Source organism: Heterodontus francisci, chromosome 28 (assembly GCF_036365525.1).
Source record: "Heterodontus francisci isolate sHetFra1 chromosome 28, sHetFra1.hap1, whole genome shotgun sequence".
NCBI lineage: Eukaryota > Metazoa > Chordata > Chondrichthyes > Heterodontiformes > Heterodontidae > Heterodontus > Heterodontus francisci.
In genome coordinates, this window is record NC_090398.1 from 14,256,488 (window position 1) to 14,274,856 (window position 18,369).

The following is an 18,369-nucleotide window of genomic DNA, read 5'->3' on the forward strand; positions in this document are numbered from 1 at the left end:
TCTTGAGCTTATTCCGTGACTGAGCCTCCACAGCCCTCTGGGGCAGAGAATTCCAACGATTCACCACCCTCTGAGTGAAGAAATTCCTCCTCATCTCAGTCCTAAATGGCCTGACCCTTATCCTGAGACTGTGTCCCCTGGTTCTAGACTCCCCAGACAAGGGAAACATCCTTCCTGCATCTATCTGTCAAGAATTATTTAAGTTTCTATGAGATCGCCTCTCATTCTTCTAACCTCCAGAGAATACAGGCCTAAAGCTTCTCCAGTCTCTCCACATGAACTGAACTCCCTCATCCCTGGAAACATTCTAGTCAAATAAAAGCAAAATACTGCGGATGCTGGAAATCTGAAATAAAAACGAGATGCTGGAACCACTCAGCAGGTCTGGCAGCATCTGTGGAAAGAGAAGCAGAGTTAACGTTTCGGGTCAGTGACCCTTCTTTGGAACTGACAAATACTAAAAATTTCACAGGTTATAAGCAAGTGAGGTGGGGGTGGGGCAAGAGATAACAAAGGAGAAGGTGCAGATTGGACAAGGCCACATAGCTGACCAAAAGGTCATGGAGCAAAGGCAAACAATATGTTAATGGTGTGTTGAAAGGCAAAGCATTAGTACAGAATAGGTGTTAACGGACTGAATATTGAACAGCAGCAAGTGCAAACATGAAAAAAAAACAGTGGGTAAGCAAACTGAACAAACTAAGATGAAATGAAATAAATGCAAAAAATTCTGCTCAATATCCTCTGCTCCCTCCCCAAGGCCTTGACATCTTTCCTAAAGGACAAAAAACTCCAGCAGGGTATAACCAGAGATTTGGAAAGGTTTACTGTGTTTTCTGTTCCTTGAAAAAAAGGGCACAATTACCACCAATCTCCTGCTTAAAAATATTTAGAAGGGTCAACATCTTAAACACCGTTTTCGGACAGAGGCAGTAGAGGTGGGCGAAGGGACTGAGATGAGATATGATTCAGAGAAAGTGCCAGTACAGGGGACAAGGGGACTGAGGGGGCATATCTTTCAGACAGTGAGGGTACTGGGGGCAAGGGGACTGAGGGAGGATCTTTCAGAGAGAGCGGGTACAGGAGGTGAGGACTGAGGGGGGATCTTTCAGAGAGAGAGGGTACAGGGGGCATGGGGACTGAGGGGGGATCTTTCAGAGAGAGAGGGTACAGGGGGCATGGGGACTGAGGGGGGATCTTTCAGAGAGAGAGGGTACAGGGGGCATGGGGACTGAGGGGGGATCTTTCAGACAGTGAGGGTACTGGGGGCAAGGGGACTGAGGGGGGATCTTTCAGAGAGAGAGGGTACAGGGGACATGGGGACTGAGGGGGGATCTTTCAGAGAGAGAGGGTACTGGGGGCATGGGGACTGAGGGGGGATCTTTCAGACAGTGAGGGTACTGGGGGCAAGGGGACTGAGGGGGGATCTTTCAGAGAGAGAGGGTACAGGGGGCATGGGGACTGAGGGGGGATCTTTCAGAGAGAGAGGGTACAGGGGGCATGGGGACTGAGGGGGGATCTTTCAGACAGTGAGGGTACTGGGGGCAAGGGGACTGAGGGGGGATCTTTCAGAGAGAGAGGGTACAGGGGGCATGGGGACTGAGGGGGGATCTTTCAGAGAGAGAGGGTACAGGGGGCATGGGGACTGAGGGGGGATCTTTCAGAGAGAGAGGGTACAGGGGGCATGGGGACTGAGGGGGGATCTTTCAGACAGTGAGGGTACTGGGGGCAAGGGGACTGAGGGGGGATCTTTCAGACAGTGAGGGTACAGGGGGCATGGGGACTGAGGGGGGATCTTTCAGACAGTGAGGGTACTGGGGGCATGGGGACTGAGGGGGGATCTTTCAGAGAGAGAGGGTACAGGGGGCATGGGGACTGAGGGGGGATCTTTCAGAGAGAGAGGGTAGAGGTGAGGGGACTGGGGATTTTTCAGAGAGAGAGGGTACAGGGGGTGAGGGAACTGAGGGGGGATCTTTCAGAGAGAGGGTACAGGGGGTGAGGAGACTGAGGGGGGATCTTTCAGAGAGAGGGTACAGGGGGTGAGGAGACTGAGGGGAGATCTTTCAGAGCGAGAGGGTACAGGGGGCGAAGGGATTTGTGGGGGGGATCTTTCAGAGAGAGAGGGTACAGGAGGTGAGGGGACTGAGAGGGTGTTCTTTCAGAGAGAGAAAGGGTACAGGAGGCGAGGGAATTGAGGGCGGGGATCTTTCAGAGAGAGAGGGTACAGGGGGTGAGGGGACTGAGAGGAGGATCTTTCAGAGAGAGAGGGTACAGGGGGCGAGGGAATTGAGGGGGGGATCTTTCAGAGAGAGAGGGTACAGGGGGTGAGGGGACTGAGAGGGGGATCTTTCAGAGAGAGAGGGTACAGGGGGTGAGGAAATTGAAGGGGGATCTTTCAGAGAGAGAGGGTACAGCTGGTGAGGGGCTGAGGGGGGGATCTTTCAGAGAGAGAGGGTACAGGGGGCGAGGGGACTGAGGGAAGGATCTTTTAGAGAGAGAGGGTACAGGAGTTGAGGGGACTGAGGGAAGGATCTTTTAGAGAGGGTACATAGGGTGAGGGGATTGACGGGGGGGAATCTTTCAGAGAGAGAGGGTACAGGGGTTGAGGGGACTGAGGGAAGGATCTTTTAGAGAGGGTACATAGGGTGAGGGGATTGAGGGGGGGTATCTTTCAGAGAGAGAGGGTACAGGGGGCGAGGGGACTGAGAGGGGTATCTTTCAGAGAGAGAGGGTACAGGGGGCAAGGGGACTGAGAGGGGGATCTTTCAGAGAGAGAGGGTAGAGGAGGTGAGGGGACTGGGGGGGGATCTTTCAGAGAGAGAGGGTACAGGGGGCGAGGGGACTGAGAGGGGTATCTTTCAGAGAGAGAGGGTACAGGGGGCGAGGGGACTGAGGGGGGATCTTTCAGAGAGAGGGTACAGGGGGCAAGGGGACTGAGGGGGGATCTTTCAGAGAGAGAGGGTAGAGGAGGTGAGGGGACTGCAGGGGGATCTTTCAGAGAGAGAGGGTCGAGGAGGTGAGGGACTGAGGGGGGGATCTTTCAGAGAGAGAAGGGGTACAGGGGGCGAGGGGACTGAGGGGGGATCTTTCAGAGAGAGAGGGGGTACAGAGGGCGAGGGGACTGAGGGGGGGGGATCTTTCAGCGAGAGAGGGTACAGGGGGCGAGGGGACTGAGGGGGATCTTTCAGAGAGAGAGGGTACAGGAGGTGAGGGTTTGAGGGGGGGATCTTTCAGAGAGAGAGGGGGTACAGGGGGCGAGGGGACTGAGGGGGGATCTTTCAGAGAGAGAGGGGGTACAGGAGGTGAGGGGACTGAGAGGTGGATCTTTCAGAGAGAGAGGGGGTACAGGGGGCGAGGGGACTGAGGGGGGGGATCTTTCAGACAGAGAGGGTACAGGAGGTGAGGGTTTGAGGGGGGGATCTTTCAGAGAGAGAGGGGGTACAGGGTGCGAGGGGACTAAGGGGGGATCTTTCAGAGAGAGAGGGGGTACAGGGGGCGAGGGGACTGAGGGGGGATCTTTCAGAGAGAGAGGGTACAGGAGGTGAGGGGACTGAGAGGTGGATCTTTCAGAGAGAGAAGGGGTACAGAGGACGAGGGGACTGAGGGGGGGGATCTTTCAGAGAGAGAGGGTACAGGAGGTGAGGGTTTGAGGTGGGGATCTTTCAGAGAGAGAGAGGGTACAGGAGGTGAGGGGACTGAGGGGGGGATCTTTCAGAGAGAGAGGGTACAGGGGGCGTGGGGACTGAGGGGGGGATCTTTCAGAGAGAGTGAGGGTACAGGGGGCGAGGGGACTGAGGGGGGATCTTTCAGAGAGAGAGGGGGTACAGAGGGCGAGGCGACTGAGGGGGGGGATCTTTCAGAGAGAGAGGGTACAGGAGGTGAGGGTTTGAGGTGTGGATCTTTCAGAGAGAGAGAGGGTACAGGAGGTGAGGGGATGGAGGGGGGGGATCTTTCAGAGAGAGAGGGTACAGGGGGTGAAGGGATTGAGTGCGGGATCTTTCAGAGAGAGAGGGTACAGGAGGCGAGGGGATTGAGGAAAGGATCTTTCAGAGAGAGAGGGTACAGGGGCCGAGGGGATTGAGTGCGGGATCTTTCAAAGAGAAGAGGGTACAGGGGGTGTGGGGATTGAGGGGGGATCTTTCAGAGAGAGAGGGTACAGGGGGCGAGGGGATTGAGGGGGGATCTTTCAGAGACAGAAGGTACAGGGGGCGAGGGGACTAAGGGGGGATCTTTCAGAGAGAGAGGGTACGGGGGCGAGAGGATTGAGGGGGGATCTTTCAGAGAGAGAGGGTACAGGGGGCGAGGGGATTGAGGGGGGATCTTTCAGAGACAGAAGGTACAGGGGGCGAGGGGACTAAGGGGGGATCTTTCAGAGAGAGAGGGTACGGGGGCGAGGGGATTGAGGGGGGATCTTTCAGAGAGAGAGGGTACAGGGGGCGAGGGGATTGAGGGGGGATCTTTCAGAGAGAGAGGGTACAGGGGGTGAGGGGATTGAGGGGGGATCTTTCAGAGACAGAAGGTACAGGGGGCGAGGGGACTAAGGGGGGATCTTTCAGAGAGAGAGGGTACGGGGGCGAGGGGATTGAGGGGGGATCTTTCAGAGAGAGAGGGTACAGGGGGCAAGGGGATTGAGGGGGGATCTTTCAGAGAGAGAGGGTACAGGGGGTGAGGGGACTGTGACAAGGCCACCTCCAAACCCTTCCTTGTATCAGTCATCCCCCACCAACCAACCTCCTCCCTACTTCACTCCGTCCCCCCTTCCAGCTTCACTTCCTTCTGAGTCTGCCCTGAGAAAATGGGGGCGGAGTGGTAATGTCACAGAGCCTGCAACCAGAGGCCCAGGAATGTGTTTGGCTCTGAAACGCCCTCTGAAATGGCCGAGCAAGCCACTCAGTTGTCAAGGGCAAGTAGGGATGGGCAACAAATGCTGGCCTTTGCCAGTGACGCCCACATCCCGGGAAAGAATCAATTTTTTAACAAAGAGTCGCGTCAGTGCTGTTTCCACCGCTAGCTTTCTAGCCTTTGCCTTTCCATTCACTACAATGCATCTGCCTCATCCCACCCTCAGCTCCATCCTTTAAAGCCCTTGTCCCCCACGATTGACAACCTATATCAATGACACAGAAGAGAGGACCGAGTGTGCTGCAGCGAATGTTGCTGACGTTACGAAACCCGGAGGGACAGTAAACTGTGAGGAGCACACCAAGAGGCTGCAAGGGGACGAAGACAGGTTCGGCGAGAAGCCAAAAAGGTGGCAGATGGAGAATAATGTGTAGAAATGTGAAATGATCCACTTTGGCAGATAGAGGATCGTTCATCACATTGAAAGGCAAAGCAGGCTCGAGGGGCCGAATGGCCTACTCCGGCTCCCATTTCTTATGTTCTTAAAACTTTTATTCTCTCCCATCTTGGTCAATCCATCCGACAGGACCCGCAACTTGAACGTACCTGGTGCACAACGGGTTCAGATGTCAATTGCCAGATGCGGCTGGATCTTATGCACCATTGAGATCCCCTCTCATCTATCAAACTGCCCACTGCAACACAGGAACAGGAGGAGGCCATTCAGCCCCTCGAACCTGTTCCGCCATTCAGTCAGATCGTGGCTGCTCTGTCTCTGAACGCCACGCCTTGGCTCCATATCTCTTTACACCACAGTCTCGCAAAAGTCTTTTCAATCCTACATTTGAAATTATTAAGTGAGTTCCAGCATCTACTGCTTTAAGTGGGAGAGAGTTCCATATTTAACTTCTCTCCTGAATAGCCTGGCTCTGATTTCAAGCCGACAACCCCTTGTGACAGATTAACGCGACCGGCGGAAGAAGTTTCTCTCCAACTACAACAACAATTGTGTTTATGTAGCAGCTTTCAAATATTAAAATGTCCCAAGGCACATCACAGAAGCGTGATAAACAATGATCCCACAAAGCTGGGCAGCCGCGCAGTAACACGACATGTCCCGTGACAAGTCAGCCCCGTTAAGTTAACGTGTGTGCGCGGTCGTGCAGAAAGATTTAAAGGGCCGGCGTACATAAACAAATTGGAGGAGGTTACAGAGATAGGGAGAGTTGAAGGGCTGGAGGAGGTTATAGAGATACGGAGGGTTGTTGGGGCTAGAGGAGCTTAAAGAATTCAGAAGGTTTGGGCGAGGTTGTGGACGGATTTCAACAGGAGGCCACAGGCTATTAACATCATGCTGCTATCGGGCGAGAAGCTGATAGGTTTGGAGAATCAGTGCTGAGGGAGTGCTGCACTGTCGGAGGGTCAGTGCTGAGGGAGTGCTGCACTGTCGGAGGGTCAGTATTGAGGGAGCACCGCACTGTCAAAGAGTCAGTACTGAGGGAGTGCTGCACTTTCGGAGGATCAGTACTGAGGGAGTGCTGCACTGTCGGAGGGTCAGTACTGAGGGAGTGCTGCACTGTCGGAGGGTCAGTACTGAGGGAGTGCTGCACTTTCGGAGGATCAGTACTGAGGGAGTGCTGCACTGTCGGAGGGTCAGTACTGAGGGAGTGCTGCACTGTTGGAGGGTCAGTACTGAGGGAGTGCTGCACTTTCGGAGGATCAGTACTGAGGGAGTGCTGCACTGTTGGAGGGTCAGTACAGCGCTCCCTCGGTACTGACACTCGGACAGTGCAGCACTCCCTCAGTACTGACCGGCCGACAGTGCAGCATTCCCTCAATACTGACCCAACGACACTGCAGCACTCCCTCAATACTGACCGTCCGATACTGCAGCACTCCCTCAGTACTGATTCTCTAACGCTATCGGCTTCTGGTCCGATAGCAGTGTGATATTAATATCCTTTGGCCTCCTGTTGAAACCCTCCATAGCCTCGCCCATTCCTTCTGAATTCTTTAACCTCCTCTAGCCCGTACAAACCTCCCTATCTCTATAACCTGCTCCAGCCCTTTAACTCTCCCAACCTCTGTAAGCTCCTCCAGTCCCGACACCCCTCCCTATCTCTAACCACCCCCCCCACCACCGAGACCTCTGCGCTCCGCCAATTCCAGACTCTTCTGCGGCCCCCATTTCGATTGGTGCGGCAACGGCAGCCGTGCGTTCAGCTGCCTGGGCCATGAGCTCTGGAATTCCCTCCCGAAACCTCTCCGTCGCCCTCTCTTCTCCTTCAAGACACTCCTTGAAACCTAAACCTTTGACCAATATTTCGGCCACTTGTCCGAACATTTCCTGACGTGGCTCGGTTTTCGCTCGACGCATGGGCCCCCTTGGGAAGTTTTCACTGCATTAACGGCGCTCTGTCAGCACAAGATGTTGTTGTTGTAGTTCTTCTTCTCTCTTGCCCACTATGTGGTGCTATGGAGTGCTGATATTTTTAATCTGAAACTCTGCAGCTGACACTGAACACAGAGGAAGCGGACTGAATCAGCCAAGCAAGGTATGTTTTTCTCTCTACCCTCCTTCAGAGTTACAACCGTGTTATTTGTCTCCATAGGTTAGCATGATGATTTGTGGAGTGTCTAAATGTGTGACGGCCTCAGTGTACATTTCAACAGTCTCACTGTGTTCTTTGGCCTCCTTGTCTGGAGAGACAGTGGGTAAGCGCCGATATATTATGTACAAATGGAACGTGGCTGCACAGGGTGATTTCAGTGTTTAAATCCTGTGTCTGCTGCTTCTTCGTGGAAGTGAGTCTTGACATTTCTGGCCAGGCTCGAGACCTGAACGGGCAGCCCCAGAAGTGGTGCACCGTGACTGGGGTGTTGTCCTAATTTACGCCCCTGCTGAGGCCTCCGCTCAGCCCTCAGCAGCTGCCAGACCCGAACATAGGCCTCTTGACGTGTCCCGGGAGCTCTTCTGTTTTGCAAGGTTTTCAGCTGATGAACAGTTCCCGTTTCTTTTTTTCATGACTTTGAGTCACCCTTTTCGGAGTGAAACCGTCTTTTGCTATTGACCTGAGTCCTTAAAATACAAAATGTTGCTTCTGGTGAAAATGTCCTATGTTCATGCAGACAACTTTCTCTGCCTGTTAAAATATTCAGCCCCCTCGGGTCTGTTAGACAGGAACAGGAGGAGGCCATTCAGCCCCCTCGAAGCTGTTACACAGGAACAGGATGAGGCCATTCAGCCCCTCGAGCCTGTTACGCTGGAACAGGAGGAGGACATTCAGCCCGTCGAGCCTGTTACACAGGAACAGGAGGAGGCCATTCAGCCCCCTCGAGCCTGTTACACTGGAACAGGAGGAGGTCATTCAGCCCCTCAAACCTGTTACACAGGAACAGGAGGAGGCCTTTCAGCCCCTCAAACCTGTTACACTGGAACAGGAGGAGGCCTTTCAGCCCCTCGAGCCTGTTACACTGGAACAGGAGGAGGCCATTCAGCCCCTCGAGCCTGTTACACTGGAACAGGAGGAGGCCATTCAGCCCCTCGAGCCTGTTACACTAGAACAGGAGGAGGCCATTCAGCCCCTCGAGCCTGTTACACTGGAACAGGAGGAGGCCATTCAGCCGCTCGAGCCTGTTACACTGGAACAGGAGGAGGCCATTCAGCCCCTCGAGCCTGTTACACTGGAACAGGAGGAGGCCATTCAGCCGCTCGAGCCTGTTACACTGGAACAGGAGGAGGCCATTCAGCCCCTCGAGCCTGTTACACTGGAATAGGAGGAGGCCATTCAGCCCCTCGAGCCTGTTACACTGGAACAGGAGGAGGCCATTCAGCCCCTCGAGCCTGTTACACAGGAAAGGGAGGAAGTTCGCCCCTCGAGTTTGTTACACTGGAACAGGAGGAAGCCATTCAGCCCCTCGAGCCTGTTACACTGGAACAGGAGGAGGCCATTCTGCCCCTCGAGCCTGTTACACTGGAACAGGAGGAGGCCATTCAGCCCCTCGAGCCTGTTACACTGGAACAGGAGGAGGCCATTCAGCCCCTCGAGCCTGTTACACTGGAACAGGAGGAGGCCATTCAGCCCCTCGAGCCTGTTACACTGGAACAGGAGGAGGCCATTCAGTCCCTCGAGCCTGTTACACAGGAAAGGGAGGAAGTTCGCCCCTCGAGTTTGTTACACTGGAACAGGAGTAACGGGAAATTAGAGTACGAGAGCAAGCTTGCAGGGAACTTAAAAAGTGACTGTAAAAACTTCTATAGATATGTGAAGGGAAAAAGATTGGTGAAGACAAATGTAGGCCCCTTACAGTCAGAGACAAGGGAATTTATGATGGTGAATAAAGAAATGGCTGACCAACTAAATGCATACTTTGGTTCTGTCTTCACAAAGGAGGACACAAATATCATCCCAGAAACGTTGGGGAACACAAGGTTTAGTGAGAGAGAGGAACTGAAAGAAATCAGTATTAGTAGAGAAATGATGTTGGGGAAATTGATGGGATTGAAGGCCGATAAATCCGCAGGGCCTGATGGTCTGCATCCCAGAGTACTTAAGGAAGTGGCCCTAGAAATAGTGGATGCATTGCTGGTCATCCTCCAAGATTCTATAGACTCTGGAACAGTTCCTACAGATTGGAGGGTAGCTAATGTAACCCCACTGTTTAAAAAGGGAGGTCGAGAGAAAGCAGGGAATTATAGACCAGTCAGCCTGACGTCGGTCGTGGGGAAAATTCTAGAGTCCATTATCAAAGATTTTACAGCAGAGCACTTAGAGAACAGTGGTAGAATTGGACAGAGTCAGCATGGATTTACGAAAAGGAAATCATACTTGACAAATCCATTTGAATTCTTCGAGGATGTAACTAGTAGAGTTGATGAGGGGGAGCCAATGGATGTGATTTATTTGGACTTTCAGAAAGCTTTCGACAAAGTCCCACATAAGAGATTAGTGTGTAAAATTAAAGCATGTGACATTGGGGGTAGTGTATTGCAATGGATAGAAAATTGGTTGGCGGACAGGAAACAAAGAGTAGGGATAAATGGGTCTTTTTCCGAATGGCAGGCAGTGACTAGTGGGGTACCTCAGGGATCGGTGCTAGGACCCCAGCTATTCACAATATACATTAATGATTTAGATGAGGGAACTAAATGTAATATCTCCAAATTTGCAGATGACACAAAACTGGGTGGGAGGGTGAGTTGTGAGCAGAGAAGCTTCAGGGTGATTTGGACAAGTTGAGTGAGTGGGCTAATGCATGGCAGATGAAGTATAATGTGGATAAATGTGAGGTTATCCACTTTGGTAGCAAAAACAGGAAGGCAGATTATTATCTGAACGGCTATAAACTGAGAGAGGGGAATATGCAGCGAGACCTGGGTGTTCTCATACACCAGTCGCTGAAGGTAAGCATGCAGGTGCAACAGGTGGTAAAAAAGGCAAATAGTATGTTGGCCTTCATAGCGAGAGGATTCAAAGAACAAAGAACAGTACAGCACAGGAACAGGCCATTCGGCCCTCCAAGCCTGCACCGATCTTGACGCCTGCCTAAACTAACACCTTCTGCACTTCCAGGGACCGTATCCCTCTATTCCCATCCTATTCATGTATTTGTCAACATACCTCTTAAACGTCGCTATCGTATCTGCTTCCACCACCTCCCCTGGCAGCAAGTTCCAGGTACTCACCACCCTCTGTGTAAAAAACTTGCCTCGCACATCCCCTCTAAACTTTGCCCCTCGCACCTTAAACCTATGTCCCCGAGTAACTGACTCTTGCACCCTGGGAAAAAGCTTCTGACTATCCACTCTGTCCATGCCGCTCATAACTTTGTAAACCTCTATCATGTCACCCCTCCACCTCCGTCGATTTACGAAACGGAAATCATGCTTGACAAATCTACTAGAATTCTTCAAGGATGTAACTAGTAGAGTTGATGAGGAGGAACCAGTGGATGTGGTTTATTTGGACTTCCAGAAGGCTTTCGACAAAGTCCCACATAAGAGATTGGCATGTAAAATTAAAGCGCATGGGATTGGGGGTAGTGTATTGCGATGGATAGAAAATTGGTTGGCAGACAGGAAACAAAGAGTAGGGATAAATGGGTCTTTTTCCGAATGGCAGGCAGTGACTACTGGGGTACAGCAGGGATCAGTGCTAGGACCCCAGCTATTCACAATATATATTAATGATTTAGATGAGGGAACTAAATGTAATATCTCCAAATTTGCAGATGACACAAAACTGGGTGGGAGGATGAGTTGTGAGGAGAATGCAGAGAGGCTTCAGGGTGATTTGGACAAGTTGAGTGAGTGGGCAAATGCATGGCAGATGCAGTACAATGTGGATGAATGTGAGGTCATCCACTTTGGTAGCAAAAACAGGAAGGCAGATTATTATCTGAACGGCTATAAACTGAGAGACCTGGGTATTCTCGTACACCAGTCGCTGAAGGTAAGCATGCAGGTACAACAGGCGGTAAAAAAGGCAAATGGTATGTTGGCCTTCATAGTGAGAGGATTCGAGTGCAGGAGCAGGGATGTCTTGCTGCAATTATACAGGGCCTTGGTGAGGCCACACCTGGAATATTGTGTGCAGTTTTGGTCTCCTTATCTGAGGAAGGATGTTCTTGCCATGGAGGGAGTGCAGCGAAGGTTTACCAGACTGATTCCTGGGATGGCGGAACTGACGTTTGAAGAGAGATTGAGTCGGTTAGGATTATATTCACTGGAGTTCAGAAGAGTGAGGGGGGATCTCATAGAAACCTATAAAATTTTAGCAGGACTAGACAGGGTAGATGCAGGAAGGATGTTCCCGATGGTGGAGGAGTCCAGAACCAGGGGTCAAAGTCTCAGGATACGGGGTAAATCTTTCAGGACTGGGATGAGGAGAAATTTCTTCACCCAGAGAGTGGTGAGCCTGTGGAATTCGCTACCACAGAAAGCAGTTGAGGCCAAAACATTGTAAGTTTTCAAGAAGGAGTTAGATATAGCTCTTCGGTCTAAAGGGATCAAAGGGTATGGGGCGAAATCGGGAACAGGTTACTGAGTTGGATGATCAGCGATGAACGTAACGAATGGCAAAGCATGCTTGAAGGGCTGAATGGCCTACTCCTGCTCCTATTTTCTGTGTTTCTATGCTATTCAGTCCTTTTAGCCTCTTCTGCCGTTCTGAGAATCACGGCTGATCTATATCATATTTTATCTATCTCTCTTAGTTCATAATCCTCAGTAGCCTAACCCAATCAAAACATATCGATTTCAGTTTTGAAATTTTCACTGACTCCCAGCCTCATAAGCTTTTTGGGGGAGAGAGGTCCAGATTTCCACTCCCCCTGTGTGAAGAGGTTGCTCCTGACATCACCCTTGAAAGGCCTGTCCCTAATGTTAATGTTCAGTCCCCCTGTTCTGGACTCCCCTCCCCCACTCCAACTCCCCCCGCCCCCCCCCCTTCCCCCACCCCCCTCTCGTCTCTCCAGAGGAAATAGTTTCACTCTATCGACCCTGGTCAACTGCTGTAATCATCCAAACCCCTCGATTAGATCAGCTATCACATAGTTTCTCAACTGAAAAGACAATTTAAAAATTCTCATTCTTGTTTTCAAATTCCACCATTGCCTTGCCCCACCCTATCCCTGTAACCTCCTCCAGTCCGTACAACCCTCCCTATCCCTGTAACCTCCTCCAGTCCGTACAACTCTCCCTATCCCTGAAACCTCCTCCAGTCCCGACAACCCTCCCTATCCCTGTAACCTCCTCCAGTCCATACAACCCTCCCTATCCCTGTAACCTCCTCCAGTCCGTACAACTCTCCCTATCCCTGTAACCTCCTCCAGTCCGTACAACTCTCCCTATCCCTGAAACCTCCTCCAGTCCCGACAACCCTCCCTATCCCTGTAACCCCCTCCAGTCCGTACAATCCACCCTATCCCTGTAACCTCCTCCAGTCCGTACAACCCTCCCTATCCCTGTAACCTCCTCCAGTCCCGACAACCCTCCCTATCCCTGTAACCTCCTCCAGTCCGTACAACCCTCCCTATCCCTGAAACCTCCTCCAGACCGTACAACTCTCCCTATCCCTGAAACCTCCTCCAGTCCCGACAACCCTCCCTATCCCTGTAACCCCCTCCAGTCCGTACAACCCACCCTATCCCTGTAACCTCCTCCAGTCCGTACAACCCTCCCTATCCCTGTAACCTCCTCCAGTCCCGACAACCCTCCCTATCCCTGAAACCTCCTCCAGTCCGTACAACCCTCCCTATCCCTGTAACCTCCTCCAGTCCCGACAACCCTCCCTATCCCTGAAACCTCCTCCAGTCCGTACAACCCTCCCTATCCCTGTAACCTCCTCCAGTCCCGACAACCCTCCCTATCCCTGAAACCTCCTCCAGTCCCGACAACCCTCCCTATCCCTGTAACCTCCTCCAGTCCCGACAACCCTCCCTATCCCTGTAACCTCCTCCAGTCCGTACAACCCTCCCTATCCCTGAAACCTCCTCCAGTCCCGACAACCCTCCCTATCCCTGTAACCTCCTCCAGTCCGTACAACCCTCCCTATCCCTGTAACCTCCTCCAGTCCGTACAACCCTCCGTATCCCTGAAACCTCCTCCAGTCCGTACAACCCACCCTATCCCTGAAACCTCCTCCAGTCCCGACAACCCTCCCTATCCCTGAAACCTCCTCCAGTCCGTACAACCCTCCCTATCCCTGTAACCTCCTCCAGTCCGTACAACCCTCCCTATCCCTGTAACCTCCTCCAGTCCGTACAACCCTCCCTATCCCTGTAACCTCCTCCAGTCCGTACAACCCTCCCTATCCCTGTAACCTCCTCCAGTCCGTACAACTCTCCCTATCCCTGTAACCTCCTCCAGTCCCGACAACCCTCCCTATCCCTGTAACCCCCTCCAGTCTGTACAACCCTCCCTATCCCTGAAACCTCCTCCAGTCCGTACAACCCTCCCTATCCCTGTAACCTCCTCCAGTCCCGACAACCCACTCTATCCCTGTAACCTCCTCCAGTCCGTACAACCCTCCCTATCCCTGAAACCTCTTCCAGTCCCGACAACCCTCCCTATCCCTGTAACCTCCTCCAGTCCCGACAACCCTCCCTATCCCTGTAACCTCCTCCAGTCCGTACAACCCTCCCTATCCCTGAAACCTCCTCCAGTCCCGACAACCCTCCCTATCCCTGTAACCTCCTCCAGTCCCGACAACCCTCCCTATCCCTGTAACCTCCTCCAGTCCGTACAACCCTCCCTATCCCTGAAACCTCCTCCAGTCCGTACAACCCTCCCTATCCCTGAAACCTCCTCCAGTCCCGACAACCCTCCCTATCCCTGTAACCTCCTCCAGTCCCGACAACCCTCCCTATCCCTGTAACCTCCTCCAGTCCGTACAACCCTCCCTATCCCTGAAACCTCCTCCAGTCCGTACAACCCTCCCTATCCCTGAAACCTCCTCCAGTCCGGACAACACTCCCTATCCCTGTAACCTCCTCCAGTCCGTACAACCCTCCCTATCCCTGTAACCTCCTCCAGTCCGTACAACCCTCCCTATCCCTGAAACCTCCTCCAGTCCCTACAACTCTCCCTATCCCTGTAACCACCTCCAGTCCCGACAACCCACCCTATCCCTGAAACCTCCTCCAGTCCCGACAACCCTCCCTATCCCTGAAACCACCTCCAGTCCGTACAACCCTCCCTATCCCTGTAACCTCCTCCAGTCCGTACAACCCTCCCTATCCCTGAAACCTCCTCCAGTCCCGACAACCCTCCCTATCCCTGTAACCTCCTCCAGTCCCGACAACCCTCCCTATCCCTGTAACCTCCTCCAGTCCGTACAACCCTCCCTATCCCTGAAACCTCCTCCAGTCCCGACAACCCTCCCTATCCCTGTAACCTCCTCCAGTCCCGACAACCCTCCCTATCCCTGTAACCTCCTCCAGTCCGTACAACCCTCCCTATCCCTGAAACCTCCTCCAGTCCGTACAACCCTCCCTATCCCTGAAACCTCCTCCAGTCCGTACAACCCTCCCTATCCCTGAAACCTCCTCCAGTCCGTACAACCCTCCCTATCCCTGAAACCTCCTCCAGTCCGTACAACCCTCCCTATCCCTGTAACCTCCTCCAGTCCGTACAACCCTCCCTATCCCTGTAACCTCCTCCAGTCCGTACAACCCTCTCTATCCCTGAAACCTCCTCCAGTCCCTACAACTCTCCCTATCCCTGTAACCACCTCCAGTCCCGACAACCCTCCCTATCCCTGAAACCTCCTCCAGTCCCTACAACTCTCCCTATCCCTGAAACCACCTCCAGTCCGTACAACCCTCCCTATCCCTGTAACCTCCTCCAGTCCGTACAACCCTCCCTATCCCTGTAACCTCCTCCAGTCCCGACAACCCTCCCTATCCCTGTAACCTCCTCCAGTCCGTACAACCCTCCCTATCCCTGAAACCTCCTCCAGTCCCTACAACTCTCCCTATCCCTGTAACCTCCTCCAGTCCCGACAACCCTCCCGATCTCTGTAACATCCTCCAGTCTGTACAACCCTCCCTATCCCTGTAACCTCCTCCAGTCCGTACAACCCTCCCTATCCCTGTAACCTCCTCCAGTCCGTACAACCCTCCCTATCCCTGTAACCTCCTCCAGTCCCGACAACCCTCCCTATCCCTGAAACCTCCTCCAGTCCCTACAACTCTCCCTATCCCTGTAACCTCCTCCAGTCCCTACAACCCTCCCTATCTCTGTAACATCCTCCAGTCTGTACAACCCTCCCTATCCCTGTAACCTCCTCCAGTCCGGACTACCCTCCCTATCCCTGTAACCTCCTCCAGTCCCTACAACCCTCCCTATCCCTGTAACCTCCTCCAGTCCGTACAACCCTCCCTATCCCTGAAACCTCCTCCAGTCCCTACAACCCTCCCTATCTCTGTAACCTCCTCCAGTCTGTACAACCCTCCCTATCCCTGTAACCTCCTCCAGTCCATACAACTCTCCCTATCCCTGTAACCACCTCCAGTCTGTACAACCCTCCCTATCCCTGAAACCTCCTCCAGTCCCTACAACTCTCCCTATCCCTGTAACCTCCTCCAGTCCCTACAACCCTCCCTATCTCTGTAACCTCCTCCAGTCTGTACAACCCTCCCTATCCCTCTAACCTCCTCCAGTCCATACAACTTTCCCTATCCCTGTAACCACCTCCAGTCTGTACAACCCTCCCTATCCCTGTAACCTCCTCCAGTCCCAACAACTCTCCCTATCCCTGAAACCTCCTCCAGTCCGTACAACCCTCCCTATCCCTGTAACCTCCTCCAGTCCCGACAACCCACCCTATCCCTGTAACCTCCTCCAGTCCGTACAACCTTCCCTATCCCTGAAACCTCCTCCAGTCCTGACAACCCTCCCTATCCCTGTAACCTCCTCCAGTCCCGACAACCCTCCCTATCCCTGTAACCTCCTCCAGTCCGTACAACCCTCCCTATCCCTGAAACCTCCTCCAGTCCCGACAACCCTCCCTATCCCTGTAACCTCCTCCAGTCCCGACAACCCTCCCTATCCCTGTAACCTCCTCCAGTCCGTACAACCCTCCCTATCCCTGAAACCTCCTCCAGTCCGTACAACCCTCCCTATCCCTGAAACCTCCTCCAGTCCGTACAACCCTCCCTATCCCTGAAACCTCCTCCAGTCCGTACAACCCTCCCTATCCCTGAAACCTCCTCCAGTCCGGACAACACTCCCTATCCCTGTAACCTCCTCCAGTCCGTACAACCCTCCCTATCCCTGTAACCTCCTCCAGTCCCTACAACCCTCCCTATCCCTGTAACCTCCTCCAGTCCCTACAACCCTCCCTATCTCTGTAACATCCTCCAGTCCCTACAACCCTCCCTATCCCTGTAACCTCCTCCAGTCCGTACAACCCTCCCTATCCCTGTAACCTCCTCCAGTCCGTACAACTCTCCCTATCCCTGTAAGCTCCTCCAGTCCCTACAACCCTCCCTATCTCTGTAACATCCTCCAGTCTGTACAACCCTCCCTATCCCTGTAACCTCCTCCAGTCCATACAACCCTCCCTATCCCTGTAACCTCCTCCAGTCCATACAACCCTCCCTATCCCTGTAACCTCCTCCAGTCCCTACAACCCTCCCTATCCCTGTAACCTCCTCTAGTCCGTACAACCCTCCCTATCCCTGAAACCTCCTCCAGTCCCTACAACTCTCCCTATCCCTGTAACCTCCTCCAGTCCCTACAACCCTCCCTATCCCTGTAACCACCTCCAGTCTGTACAACCCTCCCTATCCCTGTAACCTCCTCCAGTCCATACAACTCTCCCTATCCCTGTAACCACCTCCAGTCCCTAAAACCCTCCCTATCCCTGAAACCTCCTCCAGTCCGTACAACCCTCCCTATCCCTGAAACCTCCTCCAGTCCCGACAACCCTCCCTATCCCTGTAACCTCCTCCAGTCCCGACAACCCTCCCTATCCCTGTAACCTCCTCCAGTCCGTGCAACCCTCCCTATCCCTGTAACCTCCTCCAGTCCGTACAACTCTCCCTATCCCTGAAACCTCTTCCAGTCCGTACAACCCTCCCTATCCCTGAAACCTCCTCCAGTCCGTACAACCCTCCCTATCCCTGAAACCTCCTCCAGTCCGTCCAACCCTCCCTATCCCTGAAACCTCCTCCAGTCCGGACAACACTCCCTATCCCTGTAACCTCCTCCAGTCCGTACAACCCTCCCTATCCCTGTAACCTCCTCCAGTCCGTACAACCCTCCCTATCCCTGAAACGTCCTCCAGTCCCTACAACTCTCCCTATCCCTGTAACCACCTCCAGTCCCGACAACCCACCCTATCCCTGAAACCTCCTCCAGTCCGTACACCCCTCCCGATCCCTGAAACCACCTCCAGTCCGTACAACCCTCCCTATCCCTGTAACCTCCTCCAGTCCGTACAACCCTCCCTATCCCTGTAACCTCCTCCAGTCCCTACAACCCTCCCTATCTCTGTAACCTCCTCCAGTCCGTATAACCCTCCCTTTCCCTGTAACCTCCTCCAGTCCGTACAACCCTCCCTATCCCTGAAACCTCCTCCAGTCCCTACAACTCTCCCTATCCCTGTAACCTCCTCCAGTCCCTACAACCCTCCCTATCTCTGTAACATCCTCCAGTCTGTACAACCCTCCCTATCCCTGTAACCTCCTCCAGTCCGTACAACCCTCCCTATCCCTGTAACCTCCTCCAGTCCCTACAACCCTCCCTGTCCCTGTAACCTCCTCCAGTCCGTACAACCCTCCCTATCCCTGAAACCTCCTCCAGTCCCTACAACTCTCCCTATCCCTGTAACCTCCTCCAGTCCCTACAACCCTCCTCTATCTCTGTAACCTCCTCCAGTCTGTACAACCCTCCCTATCCCTGTAACCTCCTCCAGTCCATACAACTCTCCCTATCCCTGTAACCTCCTCCAGTCCCTACAACCCTCCCTATCCATGCAACCTCCTCCAGTCCCTACAACCCTCCCTATCCCTGTAACCTCC